At 36.3% G+C, this 24,205-nt stretch overlaps 1 protein-coding gene across 3 annotated transcripts in view; it reads left to right on the forward strand.

Moving 5' to 3' along the window:
- FHIT (fragile histidine triad diadenosine triphosphatase) overlaps positions 1-24,205 on the forward strand; it is a 613,787-nt gene that overhangs the window by 72,987 nt on the left and 516,595 nt on the right. The window contains exon 2 of one of the 3 annotated variants that reach the window (XM_055805409.1): positions 8,951-8,998. The exons of the other annotated variants lie outside the window; for them this stretch is intronic. The gene's annotated coding sequence lies outside the window, so the exon portion shown is untranslated. The remainder of the gene's footprint in view (positions 1-8,950; positions 8,999-24,205) is intronic. 3 annotated transcript variants of the gene reach the window in all.

The raw sequence follows: 24,205 nt of genomic DNA on the forward strand, positions 1-24,205 counted from the left end.
CCCTGATGAGGTCAGGTCCCTTCAATTAGCAAGATGACGGTGTTAAATCCCATGCTGTTATGCTCTTGTTGCCAGGGTCTAATACTGATTTACAGAATATTACATAGGTTGGCCATTAAAGTCTAATTCCTTCAATAAAAATTTAACACAAAGTTCTTTTCCTAATTTATAAAACTATCTAGGTCTTTTTCTAACATTTTTTTCTCAGCCTTGTGTGTGTCAAATTAATACTTCATAAAAGTATAAAAGGTCTCTGGATCTTTGGTCTCTTGTGTTGGCTTTTTGGTGAACTTTGAATAATAGTTTTTTTAAATGATGTTACTCTCATGAGTGGTAAACAGGTAATTCAGCTTAACTGAGTACAGGTGCTATTTTTGATATTTAGTGCTTACTGGAAAATTTCCAAATTTTAGCATCTCTAAAAGCTTTAGAATCCCCAAAGTGCTGTAAAACTCTGCTGGTACCTGTCCAGGATAACTAATGTTTGGGGTTTTTTTTTCTCCTTTCCTGTGAGAAATCCAGGCTACCCTGTAACAACAGAGGACTGGTCAGTTAAATGAAGATCACTGTACGCTGCTGCTTTTGTTGACCATTTCACTCTGTAGCACTGCAGTGATGATGATGATGAAGAGGGGAGCAGGTGGGGGTTCAGTATTCCTTATTGATGTCTGAGCAGTGGTGATGGTTCTACAGCAAGTAGAAGTGTCTGCCAATGAGCAATTTGTTCTCTAGCAGCCACGTAAAATCTCTGAATGTATGTTTTACTTCAAAAAAAAGATATTTTTTCTGTAAAATCTCTGCTTTCTTCTAATGGTGTATTTTAAATTAAAAAATGGCACAACAATACAGCAAGCCTACATAATCACAAAATAAACCATACCTGCTTCTGTGGAGACACATCTCTATAGCAAGGGCTGTGGCTATCAAGGATTTATAGTCGTGTTCCTGCTATGCTTTTTTTGTGATCTTTGTCCTTGCATTTCACTCAAGTTTCTTGACGTCATTCCTCTGCTGCCACCCTTTCTTCACATCTCTATGCCCTAGAGTTTGCTGGGTGGTCTGCTGTGATTCCCACATCATCATTGCCTCTGGTTTTGTTTTTATTTTTGTCTGTCTTTGTTGGTCCCTGAACATCAAGACCTTCTGACAGTCTGTTGTTAATTCATTGTTGCTCTAAAAGGAAAAGAAGTGTCAGGAAGAAAGGTTCTGCTCTGAATGGTGGAGTGTCTCTAAGAAAGTGGTATGCTATTTTGAAAAAAGGAATTAAAACAGTTAAAAATAAGAGCTGTCGCACTGAATCTACACCTAATGGACCATTACTGCAGTGATGATATTGGTGCTTCTGTCTCATAAGGCATGGAAGAAGAAAGCACACTGACCAAAAAAGATGTTCCTGAATATCTCTATGGTAGAATTTGGATGGAATCAAAATAGTTAGCACTGTATGCAAAGGAAGAAGAAATATTCAGATCATATGCTAAGTTCTTTATCACTGGGTGTTTAGTAAATTCTTTTCGCCCATTAAGTCAGAGGAAGCAGGAAGGAAATTGTTAGGATTTTACACTTTTGTGAAAGGCCAGAATTTTCACATTTCATTTCATGTAGCTGAATCCTGTTCTGTTCATTAGCAAGCTCTTCATCCAGAACAAGAAAAACATATGCATTTTAGGAGTAGAATTAGGTAATACTGTCTGAAGAACTTTTGTAGGATACCAGGTGCTACAAATGTGTGTATCTCCCATCATGTAGAAGAGCTGCTGTTGTATGATTCTCTTCTTATAGATCAAGTGCAGATATTATAACAACTTTTTTAGTAAATGGAGTATGACAGAGCAATGCACTGTGGGTCACAGGGCAAGTAAAAGATACAGCAAGCATAGGAGGAAATGGTTTCTATACATGTACTTCCTCTGTACAACTTTCATTTTTGAGTTTATTAATGATAAAATTCCTGTATTTGTTGAGATCAATGACAGTCACATACTTAAAATGGAACCAAAGTTAGCCTTCTAAGTAAAGTTTGTCTTTCTGTGAAGGGCCCTTGAGTATCTCTTCTGCAGGCTCAACCTATCTCTCTTACGTCCTGAAAATTGCATCAGTTTATCTGTCCTAATATTACTTCTCATATCTCATTTCCTCTTGAGATGCTAATGCTGTCTCTGACGCCAGCTTCTGTCCTGTACTTGCTTAATGCTATTCCTTTAGCCTAACCAATTATTCAGTTCAGAAGTTATCAGAAGAAAAGGATGTTAGAATTGTTAGGAGTAAATCTATTTACTTGCAAGGCTACAGAATCTGTTTTCCTTAATGCACTAGGAATTGAAGAGACAACTTTGATTTGCACTTAGCTCCAAGCTACCCTTTGCAGTCACCTCCGAACCTGAAAACCCTGTCATTTAACTGCTCTCAGGATGCTGCTTTCTGCATTTATTATCATGATGTTCTTGGCTTTTGCACTAATTCATAAGTACGTGCTTTTGTTTCTTTGACATAGAAAGTTGAACATGGCTCCATGAACAGTAGGTGTACTCAGATCTACTGACATTCTCAAGAAATTGTCTGTATGTTAGTGGTATAACTTCTCTGAACTCCTGAGGTGTTTACAAGTGTGAATTAGGAGTGGTAACCTACGTTACTCCATACAAACAAGTATATTAGTCCTTCTTTGGTCCTATGTGTCAGCTCAGCTCTGATGTCCACTAGTTTTAGTGAAAGTTAAATTATTATATAGAATTAAATTTACTGGTAACCATCTCTTGTGCTTTTGGTCATGCTGCCCTTTGCACTTGGTAGTGACGCCCCTTAAATGCATTTATAGCTACTGAATTATGTATGGGAACTTGACCATATCTTTTTAACTGTGATATCTCAAAGATTTTAACAATTAGGTAGGCTTCAGGTTTTCTAATACTAGTGCATGTCTGCAGCAATGATGTTATTTCATAGTTTCCATTAAACTTCTCATCTGCCTTTTGCAGTCTCTTGAGTGAGCTGTCCTGCTTTGACCCATGTTTATAGAGTATTTATTCCCTGATAAGGTTTATGATACTAAAAATAATAACATGGCACCCCAAAGGCAAATTTTAGTCAAAATAAGAATTTCCTAAATTGATAGAACATCTAATAGGAAGACTATTTTCAAGAAACACAAAAAGCCATGATAGAAGAAAACCTTGAGAATTATGAAAATTTGGGAAATCTGTTGGTTGTGGTTTTTTTTTTCCATAGGCATGGTTTGTAAAATAACAATTTCAGCTTATTTCTCAGTTCCTGCAATTCAGATAGTATTTGACAGTAATAAATTGAAATAGCAAGGATGAAATCACACTCACCTAAATAGATAAGTCAGAACAAGAGGCAGTTATTGTAAAATTATGCTGTATGTACAAGCTTTTTTCTTTGCATGTACACAGAACCAGTGCTATTTTTTGTCTCCTTCATGGTTTGGTTTTCAATTAAATGCCTATTAAAACAGGTAGATAAACTGGGCAGAAACAAATATCCGGGCTCATGTCTTTACTTGGTTTCCCAGTTATAACATCTATGAATACAAAACCCAAAATTTTGGGGTTTTAGCCAAGTATACAGATTTTTTGTTTTAAAGGTTTCTCTGTTTCTCGATTTTATGAATACATCCACATTTTTTTAGTTTTTATAAGCATATTGTAATCCTAATTTGTAAATTAAATCACCCTGTTTCTTTTGAAACACCTTGCCCAAGTGTAGTTATGATGTTCTGCCCCTTGTGTCATTATTGTTCAGTGCAGTGGGAGTGGTGCAGCATTACTGCTGCTCTTTGTCTCTTAAAACTAATGTCATTTGCTTAAAAATCAACTCTACTGGTACATGAGAAAGGAGGACATCTGTCCTAAAACTTATTAATGCTGATTTTAGATATTCTTATTTGAATATGTGTTTCTTTTCATATTGTTTTACTTTTTGGTCAAATGATGAGAAAAGAGCTATACTGCAGTGTCATTGCTATTGATACCTTAGGAGTGTTTATACTCAGTTAAAATCTGAAAAATCAAGAAATAACTCTTCACCGGCTAATTGAAATACATTTTGAATGTAAAATTTGAGAAAGGCTTTGATTCTGCAACTAGTGCTCATATTAATGTATATGTGTATCTGTGTTGTGTTCCAAATTTCTTTCTGATTTTGCCTTCAAAATTAGTAGCATGTCTCCTTATATTTCTCTTTTTCCTACTCGATATTTTTTGGCTTACCAGAAGGTGTTTAATTGCAAATTAAGCCTCTCTGGCATGCAATAAAGTAGAATTCTTTTTATTATTAAATCTTACCCTTTGATAATGTAAAAAGACCGACAACAAACAACTGTGATTATAAGACATCTATAAAGCAATCTTTTAGTAAGATGAGTGAGAGGTGAAATAATGAAGCGTGAGAATGTGGAACAATTTTCAAACCCACTTAATATCATTAAGTATGTACAAGAAGGAGGAGGACGACAAGGGCTGGCATTTTATGCAGAATAAGTATGAGAGAATTTTTTCATAAATCTTAACAAAACATGGATGGTCAGGTGCCGTGTATGCTTAAAGATAAGGAAAAACCCTATAGCGTTTCTCTTTTAAGCTCCTGTAAGTGATTTTGAAGAAGTTGGGGGAGAAGTCAAAGGGGAAAATGCTGAAATTAGCCTTGGGGAGGATGGGGGGAATAATGATGAAAAAACCCTGTACTAATTGATGGTGTACGTGGTGGGGAGGGTGGGAACCCTGCCACTGAGGCATTAATGAATTGTGGAACTAACTTGACAGAAATTAGTGTGTATGTTCCCCATCCCCCTGCCTTTTTAGGCTGTATTTGAGGCAGTTTTGTGCAACTCGACTGGCTTTTAGGCAGCCCTTTCTCCAGCAGAATTTTATAACACGATGGATTTTAACAGTCTTTCACAGGGTTATATGGTGAAAATCAGGCTGTGTCCAAGGGTGTGTGTAGAGCTACTGTGGAGTAACTGATATGCAGTGGTAATGGTACCACAATTTCTTTGTTTCTTAATTCCTCTTCATATCACTGGTCATGTGAGTAATGCTGCTGATTTAATTTGCAGTCTTGCACAAGTAGACTGACTAGCCTGGCAATAGTTTAAATTTCTCAGACATAAAAGGTAGTAACAGTACTTCTTCCCTGAAAATCTGACATGCAAGTTTCTGCAGGATTCCCTTCCACTACAGCTGAATAGCCAGTGGATGTTATGGCTTGGTGATGACACAAAAATGAATGAATTTGAGAAGTTGATATAGGTCAAATCAATTTTTTTTCTCCTCTTTCCTCCAAACTTCTCTTCCCTCTGTGATCCTAAATAGCAGAATGAAGAAAAGAACAGAGTATTGCATTTGATTAAAACTCACAAAGGTTATTCTGTTTGTGGGAGATAATCTTTTATGATGTTCTACTTATACAGACCATGATATGCTTATTTTAGTGATTCTAAGATGTCTGGATACTTAACATTTGCCTTTCAGTATTGTCTTTTAAATTATTTGTGTAATGACAGCTGAATTTCTCACTGTTGCTTGTATGGCTTATCTAATTTTTGTGCACACAGGCACACACATAATTGTATTTTTATCCCTGTTAGTGTTTCTATTTGTGTTTCCTTTTTTTTTTTTTTTTTTTTTTGGAAGATAAGTTGGGAACATGCAGTTATCAATTTTTATTCAAGAGTCCACACTACTGCTGCTATCTTAGAATCTGTTGATCTGTAGTGAAATTAATAGAGTAGATTTAATGAGGTGAATTAGAAGGTGTATTAATTGAGAGAAAGAAGCATTCTGATGCATGATAGATGCTAATGCAGGTGTTACCAGTACAGTTTTTGCCCAAATGATTCCTGTCTTGACAAGCCTGGTGGATGCGTTGTTATTTGAATATTGAGAGTACTACGAACTGGCAGTCTGTAGGGTCATTGATATCTCAGCTGGCCAGGGGATTGCAGCCTTTCATTTTCTAATGCTGGTTTATATAAGCTTCTGTAACTTATTTATGACCTGGTTGTTTGTAGGTTTGACTGTTTTAGCCTATCCTATCCTCTGTTTTAGGGGGAAGGGAGGAAAGTTACTTCTAACAGACAGTCAAAGCATAAATAGTGTCATGGCCCACTGGGAACCCCTGGTTCTTAAGCCTCAGTAAGGGCTTTCAGTTCCTTTTGCAAGACAGTCTTGATTCTTAGTCTGGAATTTAGTTATTTGAGAGTGTGACTTTTATATCAAATCTCTATGAGATGAGATTCATTGGGAAGCGTGCACAGCTTGAACTTCAGTCAAAAACCTGCATATATAGAATTTACTCCTTTTCATAATCACCTACAGAGCCATAATTTGGAGTGTTTTGGGGACAATTGATTTGTTTAATCCTTTTTAAAGTCATGTTTTAGTTTATAAGAAAGAATGTTGTAACACAATTGTTCTAGTAACTGCTGTATTGATACCTGCAGAAATACTGATTCCATTTCTTGTCTTAACCCCAAATTTTTCTGACTATAATTAAAGTTACAATACACTGTGTATCTTCCACAGTAATTCAGGTGCAATTAGTTTTCATATGTGCTTTCATAATCTGCATTATGGCATACAGGAGTGAATCTGTTTTACATTTGACCAGTAAATCAATAACTAGCACTGAATCACTTCCATAATTAAAATCCTGTCCTTTAAAAAAAGTCTTATCAATTGTGTCTATACACAATCAAAGTGTGTATTGTGCATTGAGTACTTTTCTCCCCTTCTCGTATGGTAGTAGTAATGGTAAACTGACAGATATTCTGGACGAGGCACAGAGTCTGATATAATTAATGTACGGTTGCTTTGAGCTTTTTTGCAAAGAAAACTTGGGCTACTAATGAAGTCTGTTCTCATCATGTAGAGAACATTTTAGTCCTCAATTTTTCTACTCCAACTATCTATCTATCTATCTATCTATCTTTTCTCCTCTTTCTCTTTCTCTTTCTCCTGCACTTTCTGGCACTCTCCCTCCTCCCTCCCTTCCCCCCCCCCCCCCCCCCCCCCTTATTTTTTTTTTTTGTAAAGCTATTATTGTTGGAAAGGTGCTGAAGTGTTCTTTATGAAGCCATTTGCAAATGTCTTTCCATGAATTTGCTAGCAGGGTATGAATAGCAGTGCAGCTGGTGGTCTTCCTACCCCCTCCAAGGCTACTGTTGCTATTTCAGTTTTAATAGTCTTAAACAACAGCATTCTATTTTCCATCTTACAGTGCAATAAACTCCAATTTTGTTATAAAGCTATAGCATTCCATTAAAACTAGTTATTGTGAATGCTTGCTTAAACCCAGTTTGGTAAAGCAGAAAATTGTTTCTAAATCAAGTAAATCTCTGCCAGCCTGTCTCATTTTATCAGTGAGCACTTGAGAGATTTAGTAGTTTCAGGAATGTTCTTCCATTGCTTGTACAGATCAGTGGAGTTGCAGCAAATTGATATTTATGCTGGAGTGGGGATGTGGGTGGAGTCCTTCCTATGGTAGGCACCGGGGATGGGGGCTGGCTATGGAACAATTGGTTATAAGCTCTTTCTTTCATTACAATACTAGTAGAAACAAGCTGCATTAGTATATAGTATCTCTCCTACTTGATTTGCAGTACTTAAGTCATTTTTAGAAGAGGAACTTTTAATTTCTTGTAATAAATATTTTTTGGCGTTTTCTCTTACCTTTTCCTGTACTTACCTGTTGTAAGAAGTCTGGTGGTTCTTTCTCCATTTGCCTGATTTATAGGAAGAGATTGTATGCATTTCTTATAGCCAGTTGGCACACAGAAATCAGAATTATTGGTTGCTTTGGGCCAATTTTTAACATGTCTTGTATAACTACTGAGTTTAGGAATAACAGTTTAGTAGTGGGGAGACATCCCTTTTCTATCTAGCAGAGAGCTAGAACATTTTCTGTGTTTAATTTGGTAGTAGTTATTCATAATAGGAAAGATATATATGACAGACTTTTCTGCTGGAACATTAAAAAAAACTAGGAAAAGTAAATAACAAAAGCATACTTAGAAAACTTCTAACTGTAGAGAATAACTATTGATGATTATGACCAGGGCAAAATAAAAAACAACCCTCCAAAAATACAAACCTAAATTGTGGCTGTTGGTGTAACTGATTGTTACTGCAATAAAAGGAGTGGAATGATTACTTTTATTAGATGGACAGTCAAGTAACTGTGAAAAGATGAATGAAAAAAGGAATTTCTTTAAAAAAAATAATTAGCATAATTTATGGAATATCTTCCATTAAAATTGTGTTACTACTGCAGTTTGGATTATCTCAGTTCATTGGTATTGCTTTGTATTTTCCACGTTCTTTACTGTGAAATATTCTGTTAGAATAATTATTTTTTTTAAAAGTCCCATGTTTAATCCCAAGTAAAATCATAGTACATTAAAGATAAAAAGGGAGAGAATGTTAACTCCAGGAATGCAATCTATAAAATCACATAAAAGCCAGTATAAAATGCAGTTTATGTCAATCTTTTCATCGGTAATACAGGATCTGAATACCTAAGGTTGGCTTGTACTCTGAGGTTGTATTTGTGGGATGGATACCAAGGCAACCTTTGCAGCCCTCTGCCAGGCAGGATTCTGAGGAAGAGAGCTCAGTGCTGAGAGGTGCTGGACAAATAAGTCTTACTGAAGCCTGTGTGAACAGCAGCGATTTATCATGTAATGGTTCCGATTTTGAGGTGCTGATGATCCCAAAAGCTTCTTGGATCAATGTCTTGTAACAGCAAACCAGGCAGAAATGCAGTGCAAGCACTTGGTTTTGAGTGCATTGTAGCATTAGGGTTCAATAAGAGGAACATAATTTTTAAAAGTATCAGATACTAGCTGATTTTATTTTAAAATAATATTAAAGCTTTATATTTATATTGTGTGACTTGCCAAGTAGTACTGAATATGGTGCTTCTTGTTTTACAGATTAATTATACAAAAAAGTCTGTTAAGAAGTCAAGGTCCAAGGAACTGGTAGGTGGAAATGTGTAACTTTTAATGTTCTTGTTATTTATTTCCTGGTTTCTGAGCGCTTAGCCCAGTTGGTGTCAACTTTCAGGTTTTACTCAGAGAAAGGAGGTGGAAAGTAGAATTTTTAAATAATGGAATTATTTTTAAAAGTTTGGCTATTTGGTGTTTAAGAAAAATATCAAGGATTGCGTCCTGCTGTACATTTGTGAGTACAATGCAAATTCCACAATGTTGTGACTTGTTTTTGAAGTCCTTGTAAAGATAGTGCTAAAAATAGCCTCAACTGTTTTTTCTTCATATTTGTCATTATCACTCAAATAAGTCACTCTGAAGTAGCTATTGGTGTGCTGCCTCGTGAGGCTTTAATGATGACTTTCATTCAGTGTAAGCTGTCAGTAGGTCAGAGGTGCTTCATATCATGGATGGAGTTATGAAATTTCCTGAGTTTATTACCCTATTAAAATTAATTTTAAATGTCAAAGTTCCTAATTTGTACAAGGAAATTTAATTTAGGAGCGTCTTCAAAGTAAGACACAATTTTCTCCTTGAGTATCAAGTGAAGTATCAGATAAAAATCTAAGACCTTTACAGCATATTGTATTCATTTATTTATGTGTTTTAACTTCTGATAGTTTGCAGAAGTGGGTGCAAGAAATAATAATTTTGTAGTCTTTTATGACTTGACTTTTATCTTTGGAGAAAAGGTCTATCCAACTTTAACCAAAAATACTGATTATTTAACAAAAAAAAAGCACCAACATTCTCCGCAAAGCCTACCTGCCATTTTTTTCCCTAGAAAATTGTACTTTACTATCCACTGAATGACTCATTGTTTACTTTGACCCAGTTTGTACTCCATTCTGTAATATTAATTTAATTTTTCTGTCTTACAACATTCTGGCCTGTCTGCACTAGCCCTTGGCCTCTGTGCTGGTGTAGTACGTATTAGTTCATCTTCTTACTGTATCGAGTGTTTTCCTAGTCAGGTGTCTCCTGAATGAATGTTTTACAGCAGGTAGAGTATTACAGACCAATTAGATGGCAAGGCTAGATGGTAGTCCAAGTCTAAAATTGTCCACATGAGGAGGAAGGTTATCAGCTAATGATCAAAGGAAATGTTTTTCTGAGCCCTTTCGGTGTGGTTCTGTTTCCGAAGCTGGACCCACAGCTGCCTGTAAAACCTAAAGCTGAAACTTTGATAAATAGATTTTTCTTAATACTAAAGAAACGCATCATTAATGATATCAGATAGCATAGGTATTGGTTTATTGCTGTCTGATTAGTTCCTTGTGAGGGAGTATGAGATTAACAATGAAGGACAACAGACATGATACATTAGTTCAGTGATAAGGTTTGAGGGAGAGTAATTGGGAAGTAGCTTGCTGGTTTGTGAAGTTTAAATGTTAACCTCCCTCACACAAAATAATGGTTGTCGTCTTTATATCCAGTATTGCTAGATCACCATCGAGTTTTGAAGATAACTAATGTAAAACTAACGACAGTGCCTGTGAGACAAATAGCATGTATAATGTGTCTCAAATATTCAGATATCATTTGATATCACACAATTTTTATTTCAACAGGAAATTACAGCAGCATAGGAGAAAAATAATTTAAGAGGGTTTTAAGTCACAATGAATTTTGTTTGAAACAAACCTCTTAGTGGTTCGTACCTGCATCATAACTGAGATATGTAACGCTCACCAGAGTCCCCTCATTACTGTAACTTTCTATCAGTGCATATTTACATGTCTACATACTCACAACCCACGGTGAGCGGTATCATTTTCAGAGATGCTGGCGTGTATCTCACATTGATCATTGCTATACTTATGGGTCCTCAGTAGCTATGCAGAAGCTCATTAGTCTATACTAGATGTTAGAAGTCTATATCGTATGCCAAAATCCTTGTTAAAACAGACTCAAATTGCTTATATAAAAAAGGGAATAATGTTAATGGTAATAAAAATTTGATTACATCATACATTTATTTAGAATTTAAGTCACTGATTTATTCAGCCACTTAAACGTTAGCCTTCTCAGCTGAATCTGTTCTCTGAACAACTGTTCAAAAAATACTAGTTTTGCTTGTTTCTTGTGACCCCATGGGAAAGAGACTCTGGTTTTTGTTCTACAATGTGAACAAGAATGCAAATTATCTTAAATTCAGGTATTGGTGTAAGAGGAGTTAATATTGGGAAATTGAATGACTTTCTTGTGCTCCAAACGTAGGTTTCAGGACAGTTAATTTCAGAATGGCGTATCTCAGCAGATGTGTAGAATTTATAATAGATTCTATCTTCACTATGAGCCATAATATATGGTAATATAAATATTCTAGAAGTGTCAAGAAGAAGGGAAAAATTCTCAATGCAAATCAATAACAATTTAGCTGTGTTTCCAGATCGGTTGTATTCTGTGGCTTGTAATTTTTCAATAAATAGACAATAATGCTTTACATAAGCATTGTCATTTCTTTTTATATTGATTCACCTTAATAGTTCCTTCTAGTTATTAGCATTACTATTATTTGCTTGACAGTACCATCTAGCGAATATGGCTGTTGTCATAAGATGCAGTGTAAGTTTCTGCTTGCACATATAAGGTACCTTGCCAATAATACTAGAAGAGGGACAAAATATTATCTCTCTTTTACAGATGGCATGCTTAATGTGAGCACCTACTTTAGCTTCTGGGCAGAATTGTACAAATGCTGAAAACGGTGCTGCTACAACTACATTGTCACTAATACTTGCAACAGTAAATTTGAATCCATTTGGATTATATATATGTAAACTGCAAAAACATCTCTTACTTTCAGTTGTAAGCATACTCTGTTGCAAACAGGTTCTATCATCAGACTTGTGTTATTAAGAGGTAGGGACAAAAGAATCTTCCAATTTGTGTTTTTTTCATCCTCTGTTCAAAACATCGCAGGTACATGGATAGTTAGAGCCTTACTTTAGTAGAAGGCTTTATGTAGGAAAGAGTTGAGTGGAGACGTCAATAGTTACTGCAGAAGCCTAACTCCTGTGGTTAGAGTAGCTCATACTTCCATTTCTCACTCTTCCTTCTGAGATTTCTTTGCCACTTATTTTTTTCGTAAATCTAGTTGTTGCTCTCTTTATGTATTCCCAGAGGTCTGTCAACTTTTAGACTTCTGAGTTGGTAGTAGGTTCTTAAAAGTGAAGTAGTGATTGGTTTTGGGTGGGAGGTGTTGAGTTTGATAGTGTATTGTTTGTGGTCCTTCACTGCCCTGTGTGTTGCTGGGTTCTTTATGCATAGCCTTGATTGTCTTTTTATCTAGTATATGAACAGCAGATATTTAAATAAGTTTTCTGCCATAGGATCTCATTTATTTTTGGAGTTGTGCACCAAGGTGTTTCAACACAAGTCTAAAAATGGGAAAAGGAGTTCTGCAGGTTGAAACATGTTTGGACTCTTCCTTGGGGAGTTGTTTTCTTTTACCTTTGTACTCTGCTATGGAAGAACTCCATAGCTAGTGACAGGTAAGTGAGCTGAGAAGAAACACAACGTGGCGGATGATGAGTGATTTATCTCTGTAAATCCATGTTTGGAGTGTTTTATTCTTCTGCTCCTGGTCCTAACCAACAGGAACTAGAACTGCCTCTGTTGCCTCTTCCATTGCTCAGGGCTGACCATGCTCCTGCCTTCTCAACAGAGGCAGCTTTTTTTCATTGAGCCAGCCTGGGAGTAGCCTAGTGCTTGGCAGGTTCAGGGCAGCTTAGTTTGCTCCGCTTCTGCTCTGAGCGGTGATTGCAGCCAAGTGGCATAAAACAGTCTTTAAGATTTTTTTTGGAGACTGGATGTAAAATATTAACCTTTCTTATACCCATTCAGCAGGGGGTTATAGCTTGAGCTATGACTCTCTCTGAGGTCACAGATAATACTTTGTTAATGTAACTGAGCTCCTGTCCAAGGACAGTATCTTTGTTAATTTAAGAACTTGCCTGCTAATCAGAAAAAAAACCTGATGACTGGCTTTTTATTCATCAGCATCAAAACTGTCCAAAATATTTCTGAATGAGTACAGTGTGTGTACAGTTTGTTTGCTTCTTTGTACATTGCTCAGTGTACTTGTGTACTAAGTATGACTTGCAGGCGTCGTCCATCTTTCTTTTTGAGTTGGGTAACTGTCTGCAGCTCTGTTGATTAGTAGTTGTATTTGTGAGACTGGGTATTGTGATAGCCTTTTTCTGTCTTGTCTGTCCCCAGCTCTGTTTATCTTCCTCTCTCTTCCTACCTCCCTTAATCACGTGTAGATTTTTCTCAGCTGTGTTTTAAAATCATTCCCTGGTATTCAAGTTGTTGGATTAAAAGGTATCGTGATTAAAGAAGAATATAAAGAATAAAATTAAACTAGTCAAGGAAGTGACTACACTTTATACGGTGTATTCACACAGATAAAGACAGACTGTAAAAATTGCTGTGGTTTTCCTGACCACTGTTGCGATGTCCTGAATTTTGTTGATACAAGTAATTGTATCTTGATATTGAAGGGCAAGTATTACATGCTAGCTGAAACAACAGATTCTTTTGGTTTGTTCAGTTTGTGTATTTTTAATATTGTTTAGTATAGGCTGAGTGAGAACCTATACTCTTAGGGGTGACACAAATTAATTCTACTCCCATCATGAAATTTCTCCATGGATTTATCACAAATTGCTGCAGCTGTGAGTGTTTCTATGCCTCTCATGAGAAGTATGAGATTAAATTATGTCACTACTGTACTATTTTTAATTAATGTAACCTCCAAACTAATAATTTCCCAGTGCCGGTTTCTCTTTCTTTGGTCAGTAGATTAATTAGTTAACGTCAAATTAATTAGTTAATGCAGTCAATGTTTAAAGCTTTATAAAAGTGATAAGAATGAGTAGTGCAGATTCTGTGTGTGTTATGGAAGTAGAGGTTTATGTTTTTAACAGGAAAACCAGAAGTTTCATTTTCACATTAGTCACTTGACTACTACTTGTGATTTGAATATGGAACGTGCTTAGCTACAGCAGCAAGGGTGAGTTTAAATACCATGGTACCAATAGTTGGATACTGAAGTGATATTTTTCTACTGATTTGGAGAATAACAAAGGGAAACGGGAAAAACTGACAACTGAAAGGAGTTGAACTGTGCTGGGTGCTAAGGAAGGAGCAATTCTATTTCTTTTGGAAATCAGAGGTATCTCATATCTGTAGTCTTTCATGTATCAATAAGGTTAGTACTGCCTACTGTAATGGCTGGAACCTAGGGGTTGTAACAGAGACACATTAGATTGATAGATCCCTCCAAAGAAGCCAAGACTGAGTCTGAATGCTGGGGGGGTGGGGTAGGGGGTGGGGGAAGGAACAAAAAAGAATGACTCAAAACTACTTTCTGTGAGAAAAGAAACACTTATAAATGCTGGTTTGCTTTTACACTGTCCAAGTCATAGTCATATGATGTTCTGAATACTTACAAAACTGTCAAATACATATGTAAACTCTGTGCTCTTACCTTACTTGAGAACAGTGCTTAAGTGTGTTCTCTTGTAATTTCTGAAAATATGCCAGACTTTAAATACATGTCACTAGTAAAATTTGTCTTTATGTCTAAGTGCTTAAATTAAGACCTCTAAGCGTAATGGGATAGGTGTTCACTCTGTTAAATCTACAGTACTCTGAGGCCCCTGGAGATTAATTTTGTGCAAAATGATTATCACCACCAGCAGCAGTGCTCTTAACTACATTAGCAAAACCAAGGTAATGAAACATAATGCAGATTGATTTTAATAGAGGAAATAACATGTCTGGAAACTTTCATGATAACATGTTAGTTCTGGATTATGAGATAGGTTATTCAACTTTTTTTTTCTTCCGAAGAGCTGCGTTTACTGTTCCCCACAGTACTTTCTAGGGGAAAAAACCCCAAAATTTGGGAGTAGGGGGAAAGACAAAAAAAGGCAGAAAATATACTGCAGCAACGTATGTTGTTCACATTTGGCATATAGATCACCTGAAGAATAACCTTTACTCGGTGTTGCAGAACCTGGAGATTATCCCTGCAAATGTAAATATACTTTTGACAAACAATTTGTGTATGAACTAGTTGCTTCTACATTGCACTTTGAAGCTGTAAGTTGTGAGATCCTCTGTTCATCTAATCATCTTAACAGTCTTTCTCTGCACTTCACTTTTCTTCAATTTACCTGTCCAGGACTAAATGGAGTGAGTGTCAGAAGAGCTGACAAATTCTGTAACAAATTTGCTCTCAAACCAATTTTTCCCAATCTTTCAGGGTTTGAACAAAGTGAGTTCTAAACTCGTTTAAGTAATGTTTTTTGGGTATGGAAGATTTCCGGGTACTTCTAATTTTGTTTCTGTGCTAAAAGAAGTTAATTCAATTTCTTGTTTACTTGGTGTGTGAAGTGACATGTATGAGTTTAGTCATGAGTGTTAAACTGATTTATCTAAAGAAGCCAGGTAGGCAGAAAGGATGAATCTTCTGTGCTTAGGGTTTTTATTTGTCTTGCTGTCTTTCAAAGTCTTACAACCAGATTGTTGAATTAATTCACTGTTTTGAATGATCTTTCTCATCTCTGGGCCTCAGTATTAACCCTGCCTACTGTACCAGAAACAGAAAAGAAAGGAAATTTTATTAGTTGTTGCAGCGTTGCCATTTTGCTTGTATTGAAACTCTTGCTTATTTTCTATGCTTGCAGCTGCTGGCTGGGCACTGCAGACAGCATTATTAAATTATAATTATTGCTCTATATTATGGTACAATGAGATGCTGTGTCAGAGGTGTTGATCACTGAGAACATTTTCTCTTCAGACGTTGGCAGCAATGCAAGTCTATTTAGGTAATTGGCAAAGTAGTGGAGTTTTTTGTAAGTATAAGTAATTGTTGTATTGCTACTAATCCCTGCTTGTTTAAAGAATGACTTCTGAAGTAAAGAAGTTCAAGACTGTGCTGAGGATCTGGGTCTCCTTTTGATATAAATAATGTGAAATCTTATTTTTACAATTTCTACATGCGTTTACAAAGTGATTGTTGCTATTTTAAAAGTTGCTATGGTCTTTTTCTATGTTGTTTATGAACTAATGAAGTAGCAAATTAATATTAAAGTATTACATTTACTACTTTTAGTATACTCTATGATAGAGGCTTTTAGAGCATTGGTAGATCTTTCTGAGCTCTGAGAGTGAGAAGCTGTGTAACTTCAGACAGAAAGTTGTCACTCCGTATGCTAAGTCAAAGCTCTCACATAAAACTTAGGCATTGTAGACCTTGTGTAGCTAGCAGGTATTGAATCGGCATATTTGTAAGCTTAGCCTGGGACCAACCAGGTTCAGTGGCATATCAAAGATTACAAATAATGAACTTTATGTTATGCCTGGATCGTAGTCTTAAGTCCTGCTCAAGGTAGAGCTGACTTTGACTTCAAATGAGATTCTTAGAGCCTTGTCCACTAGGTGTAAAAAATATCCACAGCTGGGAGATTTCATAGCCTGGCTGGGCAGCATGTTGCTTGGAAGGGACTTCTATGTATCATCTAGTCCAAACATCTGCTTAAAGCGTAATTACTGCCAACAATAGATCAATTCAACCAGGAGTTTTTTTAGTTCAGTTTCTAAGGATGTTGATCTACTACCATGCTTAATGCCCAGCTGAAATCTCCCAAGATAGAATTTGTGACCATTGCCTCTATTATTGAACTTATTCTCAAAAAACTCCAGTGAATGAAATTTCCAAACTGCTTGGGTAGTTTTTCAAACTCTAAAAAATTACTTTCTAGTTCTTGAATATCATCATTTTTAGGAAAGACTTTCTAGCCTCAGGAGAGGGCGAGCTGGTGCAAAAGCTCAGAATATTGTACTCTTTCACCAGCTCAGGAAATTCTTCTCTCACTGCTTCATTTGCATAAGTATTTTGCATGTTTCAGAAGACTTAAGTAGAGATTTATGCTCTATTGCGTGTATATGAAGCTGATTCTAATTCAGTTTGTGTTTAATACTTTATTGAATACTGTTTGTGTCTGAGGTCAGTTTGTATATAATTCAAAGGCTTAAATACCTGGTTTGATGTTCATTAGTGTTGCTTCATGTTCAATTCTGTCAGCTAATAGAGACATTCTTCCATTTATCTTGGCTTCTGTTTATTCTAAGTATTACTGTTTACGAGTATTTCTGAATGTAAAATTTTTCTACCACACAGAAGTATTTCTATGGAATTATTTCATTTTTTAAAAGTACCTTGTAAGTGCCAGTGCCCAGTGGAGAGGGCTATATGCTTGCACAGTGCTTACATGCATCTATTCTTCGAATAGATTATATTTCTTTAAAAAATAAAAGAATTTCTCCAGTGATAACTTGGGTATACTTTGAATTTTGTCAGTATTTCCTGTATTTCATTTAATCTTTTCAAATGCTATTATCCATGTGATGTATTATAAGCTTCCAGGGAGAACAGAACATTATAGTTTCTACATGAATAACTTGTAAGAAAATGACTAAGTGGACTTGTTTGTAGACCTAAAGCATTGGATTTCAACTCTAAAAAGAATATAAGAACAATGGATCCTGGTTAACATTCTGTGAAAGTCGGCAGCTTTGATGTATGTATTTGCAGATGTCTGCAGAACACAGATAATCAGTATTTGGAAGAGGGGTGCAATTTAAAGATCTACTTGACCAGTCATAATTACAGCATTGTAAGAACAGAGTGGCATGGAGAAGTAATAAAATGGTCTTTAATCTCTTACACTGTCAATTATAATCTGCTTGTCGTTAAGAGAAAATATTTTGGCGGCTTTAGTATACTATTCATAAGACTGCTAGGTGGGCTTTTCTTAAGTTATAGACTTTACTCTGAGATAATAAGCATATACTGCTTAGGAGTTTCTTCAAAGAGGAAAACCAGCTAAAATTGTGCCTTTTTTCTTGGTTAGAAGTTCATCTGTCACTGGGGTTTGGCTGTTACTCTGACTTCCTTTTTTTCATATTGAAAGCAATTGGGGTTTAATGCTTTTTATTTTATGATGTTTTAGCTGCCTGCATTTTATTGAAATACTACAACGTCCTGTGTAGCATTTTAAAAATTAACACGTCTGTCTTTTACTTTAGAGAAAGCATCTCCATTTGGTGGTTGTGCCAGCTTTACCTAATTACTGCTTCTAAGAACTCTGAAGAACAATAACTGTACTGCATTTTGTAACACTGCTCTTCTGTTTTAATTTTTTTTTATTCTCCAATCTGATTTTTGATTAATTACACTGAATAGAAATACCTAATTTTTCTAATTTTTAGGGTTTTATTTGTATCAACAGAAAGTGTAAAATGTCACATTAAATGTTCAGAAGAAAACAAAACTTACTAAAATGTTCTAGAAGGGAAAATAATGACCTTACAGAATGGGACAAAATCATGCACTATACCATGAGACCTACTGGTAGATTTTAAGTTGTTTCACTTTCCATTACACAATGAAAGTGTTGATGTTCAGAAACACTGTGTAAATTCCTCAGCCCTTTACAAGGGAATACCAAAAGGTAGCATAAAGCAACAACTTGTAATTTTTTCTCTGTATAAGAAAACCAACTCCAGTATAGCTTCATGTATAATAAAACAGGTACTTGACATGTTGTATGAACTATGTAGTGCAATCAGAGATTATTTTCTTAAAGCAGAAGATTAAATTTACATATTACTGCTAAGTAATTCTTCTCCATCGTTTTTGTTTTCGAAGGAAAAGTAAAATTCATAAGTTGCTGCCTAATACCACCTAAAGTGCCAGTTTCTTCAAAGTTAATTGTGAAATTTGCAAGTGGCTGTTTAATGATGGCCATGGCACTGTTCCTTCTTTAAGGGGTAGTAAAGCATGTATGGTTAGGAAGAGGCAAGTACAGTCCAACGTTGCTGACTGTGATGTGGAAAATTGTACTACGAATGCACCCTTCAGGAACAGTCATGGCAGCAGCTGTGGAAAGGGGCAGCACTGGGGTTTATTCACAGGGGTGGGTACTCTGGCTGTTGATGCACATACAGAAATGTTGAGTGTCCTGGTTTCAGCTTGAATAGAGATAATTTTCTTCATAGTAGCTTATGCAGTGCTGTGTTTTGGGTTTGGTGTGAGAATAATGTTGATAACATACTGATGTTTTCAGTTGTTGCTGGGTAATGTTTATATTAAGTCGAGGACTTTTTAATTTCTTAGACCTTGCCAGTGAGAGGGCTGGAGGGGACACAGCCAGGACAGCTGAGCTGAATTAGCCAAAGGGATATTCCATACCATACCATGTCCTATAAGGCTGAGGGAAAAAGGCGGAAGCGGGGGATGTTCAGAATGATGCCGTTTGTCTTCCCACATAACTGTCACGTGCTGCAGCCCTGCTTTCCTGGCAATGCTGAACACCAGCCTGCTGGTGGGAAGTGGTGAATTAATTCCTTGCTTTGTTTTCTTGCTTTGCTGATGTGCACAGCTTTTGCTTTGCCTATTAAATTGTCTTGATCTCAACCCACGAGTTTTCTCACTTTTAGTCTTCTGATTCTCTTCCTCATCCTGATGTGGGGGGAGTGAGTGAGCATCTGTGTGGGGCTGTGTTGCTGGCTGGAGTTAAACCATGATGCTGAGGATGTTTATCACACAGTGAGGATCTTCTATCTCTTGGACCAGTTGTTTTTTATACTTTGAGGTGAGACCTAGACTTGTGAGACAGTTCTCAGGCCCTCTGGACTATGTCCATAATTCAGCAGGAGTAATGGGAGCCATAATTTCCAGTACAGTGAGTACAAGTAAAGCTAAGTGGAACAGAAACAAGTTCTGTCCAGAAAGCTGCAAGAGTTAATTACATGCAACTGTTAACACAATTCAGTATTTTTAGTCTGCTGGATATTCTATTTACTATTACTGTTTTCTCTCTGATTAAATGAATAAATAATTCTTATGCCGATGATTCTTTAAACACTTTAATGATAATTTTGTCATGAATGATATTTTCAGCAGCTCCCTGCTTTTATAACAATTGTGGTAATATAGATAGCACCATAACATAGTAAAGGAACTTCAGTATTTATGAAGAAGATAAAGTGCTTGAAGTCTTAATAGCTGCAGTTTAATTGCGCCGATAGTAAATGGGGAATATTCTGAAAAGCTTTTTGAGCTAGAAACTTAGCAAGATTGGGAATTACTGGTGGGTTTTTCCTTCTCTCACTTAAAGAATGACTTTGCTTTTCCATTTAGTTTGCTTTGTTTCTACATAGGCCAAATACACTGAAAATTGGGATATGGTGGGATAGCATCTTGTTTTTTGGTTTGCAATTCAGGCCATCAGTTAAATATAAGCAGTCTTTAAAACCTCATTCAATTTTAGTAGCTTTTACAGTAATGTGAACAGAACTATTGTCAGCACCTTTGCTGTGTTATTTAAAGCGCTGACACAAAGGAAGCCTGGGCTAGATCAAATATAGATATTTTTTTTTTCTTTTTAAAACTGCCGTTCTCTTGTTTCTATCATACTTTGATCATTATAGTGAAATAGTTTCAAGCATATTCTTTTCATTGACTGACTTATTTTTCTTTCAGATACAGTTAGTTCAGTTGCACCAGTGCTATTCAGGAAAAGATGGACTGATAGTAACTCTTCCATGTCTCTCTTGTGACTGTGCCAAAGCACTTAAGACCTTCCTAATCTTGCACTGTGAGATAAAAGCTTTAACTTTCTTTGCTGTTGCCCTGATGCCAGTGCAGCTACCTCACCCACTATTTTCATTATATCGTTACTCTCTGTTCCCTTGCTGATTTTCCTTTTCTCCTTGTGTCAAATTCAAACGTCTAAATTCTTTATATTAATTTCTGGTTTGCTGTATTTACAGCTTTGTTACTACTTGCTCTTCTGCATCCTAAGCATTTTGGGCTTTCTGCTGTTGCTTTATTTCTCTACTTGCATTTTTGCATTATTGTCTTTCTAGATAGTGCTTTCTAAGTAGATCTTTTACGTTGCTACTTTTGTCACAGTTTTCCTCACTATCCAGATTTTTTCTGTTGAACTCTTACTACAGTAACCATTTTAGACTAATTATGACCATCATAGTTATGATGCAGTGGCTTTCCAGAATCTGTGGTTCTCAAGTGGAACCCACTGTTATTTTTTGAAATCAGAGGATAGTGGAAGTCTAGATGAACTGCCTGCTCAAAGTTAAAACTAAAACAGATTGTCAGGAGCTTTTCCAGTTTAACTCTGAAAATCTCTAAGGGTGAGAAATTCTACAGCCCCTCTGGGCTACCTGTTGCAGTACTTAATTGTTCTTGTGAAAAAAATCTTTCCTTACATGATCAGAATGTAAGGAAATAGGTTTGTACCTATTGCCTTTTGTCCTTGCTTCTTCAGGTGGAATTTGGAGAGTTGCTTATTGTCACTGCATAACTGCATGAAAAAATGTGTAACACAGGATACCCGTTAATTTCCACAGATAAATCTGTTTCCCTGTTTCATAGTTCAAGCCAAACAGCAGCGAAGTGATTGAGTGCAACCTAGTTTGCTAATTGAATTATTAATTTTGCCTACTTTCACTGAAATAAGATCATTAGCAGATCTAATAGTTGTTGACTGCAGATACTAACAGGTTGCAGGGAGTTTTCTTATGGCACTTGCAGAGTTGACTAACAACCAGAGACACAAAAAAGAAACTTGCAAAACCATAAACCATTGCTATGAATTAATCTTCATTTTATTGGATAACTTGAAAAATATGTGAAAAATAATTTCAAAGAATCACAGAAAGGTCAGGTTTGGAAGGGATCACTGGAGATCTAGTCCACATCCCTGCTAAAGCAGGTTCTCCCAGAAGAGGTTGCACAGCCTCATGTCCAGGTGGGTTTTGAAAGCCTCCAGAGGAGGAGACTCCACAGCCTCTCTGGGCAGCCTGTTCCAGTGCTCTGTCACTCTAAGGTAGTTTTCTTCATATTCAGATGGAACTCCCTGTGTTACAGTCTGTACACATTGCCCCTTGTCTTCTTCCTGGGCACTACTGAAGGGAGCCTGGCCTCATCGTCTTGACACTTGCCCTTGAGATATTTCAGGAAGAAATAAAAGGCATACGTTCTTGTTATCATTTCTTCTTAAACTTGCAGTTGTACGTGAAATTATACCATTTAAGTTGTGAGCAATTTCTCAGTATCTGACATTCAGGCTAGATTTTTCATTCCATTGATTTCAATGGACTCTGACTCAAACCACTATCGGTATGAACTTCTGCTGTGGTTGTACGTATTTCTGAGTCCTTTGGTGTATATCCCCAGCAGGATATCTATTGTTCATGCTCCCCAGCACCACCTCTGGCCTCCTTACTGTGATATTAAGTCCAGTTTGGAATATTTTGAGTGGCGTTTTGCCTAAAGCATAAGCATTCTTTATTTACTGTAAGAGTGATTTCAGTGATTCTTACTATCTGTCTTGATCTGAATGAGCACCTGAAGAGTCTGGTAGTGGTTAAAATGGAATATATGTTCTTAATTGGTGATAAGGGTTTATTAGCGTCTAAGTAGAAGTTTACTATATGTGTACAGATAGCTTTTGCCAATTAATTTAAACCAATTTACATACTCCATCTGACAGCCTGGATACGTTACGTTGTTGTATGCTCGTTCTCCATACATTGAAGCCTGTTGACACTGTCTTGCTAAAAAGTGTCACTGTAGCAGGAAAGCCTGATGGAAAACAGAAAACAGCAAAGAAAATGCAGGTTTCCCTTAAGGCAGTAACTTTTTTCTTTTATTTAGAAGCCTTTTCTGACAGGGCACAGAATGCTTTACTAAGCTTTCAAGTTCCTTCTATTTTTTCTTCATGTGACTTCCCATGTTCCACACAAGGCATCCAGAGATATTTATGTCTTTTTCTATTTCATTAAAGCACTTCCTTGGAGGAATAGTTCCTTTTCTTTTTGTCACTCTTTCTACTTGTCTTATTTTATATAGAATTACAAAGATGGGGAGGTAGGGGGGGTGAGGTGTTAACACTACTACTTTTTTCAACAGGAACAAAATACGTGTTTTTTCAAGACTCCTGTACTTAAACAGGATCAGAAAATGTAAGTAAATTTGACACCTACAGTCATTTGGTGTATAGACAAGCAAGACAAAAGCCTTGACATACTTTAACATGTAAATGCAAATATTATCCTGAAATCTGATCACTCATAAATGTGTGTTGATCTGAAACATTCTTCAAAACTGTAGAAACTACTTATTCCTGACTTTAGTGCCCCCTTAGAATGCCTTCATCAGAATCACTCCAAAAAGAGAGTCTCTTCACTTTGATATAACAACACAGGAAACAGGAATGTCACTGGCAGGAGTGGTAGACCGATGGTGTTGGGAAGATAAATTAGAAGGCAGTGTTACTTAGACTAGTTTTATTTATATTATGTAAAGATTGACTTCCATATGTATTTATTTTAAAAATAAGTTCCCCTCAAGAGGCCATCAGTAAGGATATGATGAATTTTATCATTTGGGTGGTGGTGTTGGTGTTTGAAAAAAAGAATTCTGAAGTGGTGCTTCAAAAGAACAAAGGACATTAAAAATATTAGTAATAAACTTAGAATTGTATACTAATAAGCCATTCTAACATGCTTGTCTTAAGGCTTTTTTTGAGATGGGTAACTTTTGATTAGTGTTGAAAAATATGTGTCTATACAACATTTTTGTGCTGTTCTGTCTTGTTCCACAATACAATGGCATGATTCCTCTAGACCAAAGAAGAAATGGTGCACTGGTGTGACTATTTCAGAAGTGGTTTTCAATTCTAAATTTACAGCATCAGCTTGAAACAATGTCACCATAGGGATTTGAAAAGCAGACCAATAATTAAAGAAATTCAAACTGCTTCTGTCATCTGAAACAATGTGAAATGTGTGCACGAGAAAAGCTATCTGAAGCTCAGAGATCAGCGGTATTCTAAAGGCCTAAGAGAGATACACCTCTGAATTTTAATGCAGTGGTTTTATGTATGACATAAGTTTGCTGGCTTGGAGGATTGTTTTTTTATAATGGATAGAAATACTTTCTGTACTCTGCCTGTGACTGCAGATATGTTAAAATCCTGTTTGGTAAATCGATTTTGGTGCTTTGGGTGAAGGCCTGTAAGTGATTCCAGGTTAAAAGGTTTTGGCTGATTTCCATCGCCAGGCCCTGGGCTAAAAACTTTTATCATCCTTTAA

The sequence above is a fragment of the Falco peregrinus genome, chromosome 5, assembly GCF_023634155.1.
Source record: "Falco peregrinus isolate bFalPer1 chromosome 5, bFalPer1.pri, whole genome shotgun sequence".
NCBI classification, from domain to species: Eukaryota; Metazoa; Chordata; class Aves; order Falconiformes; family Falconidae; genus Falco; species Falco peregrinus.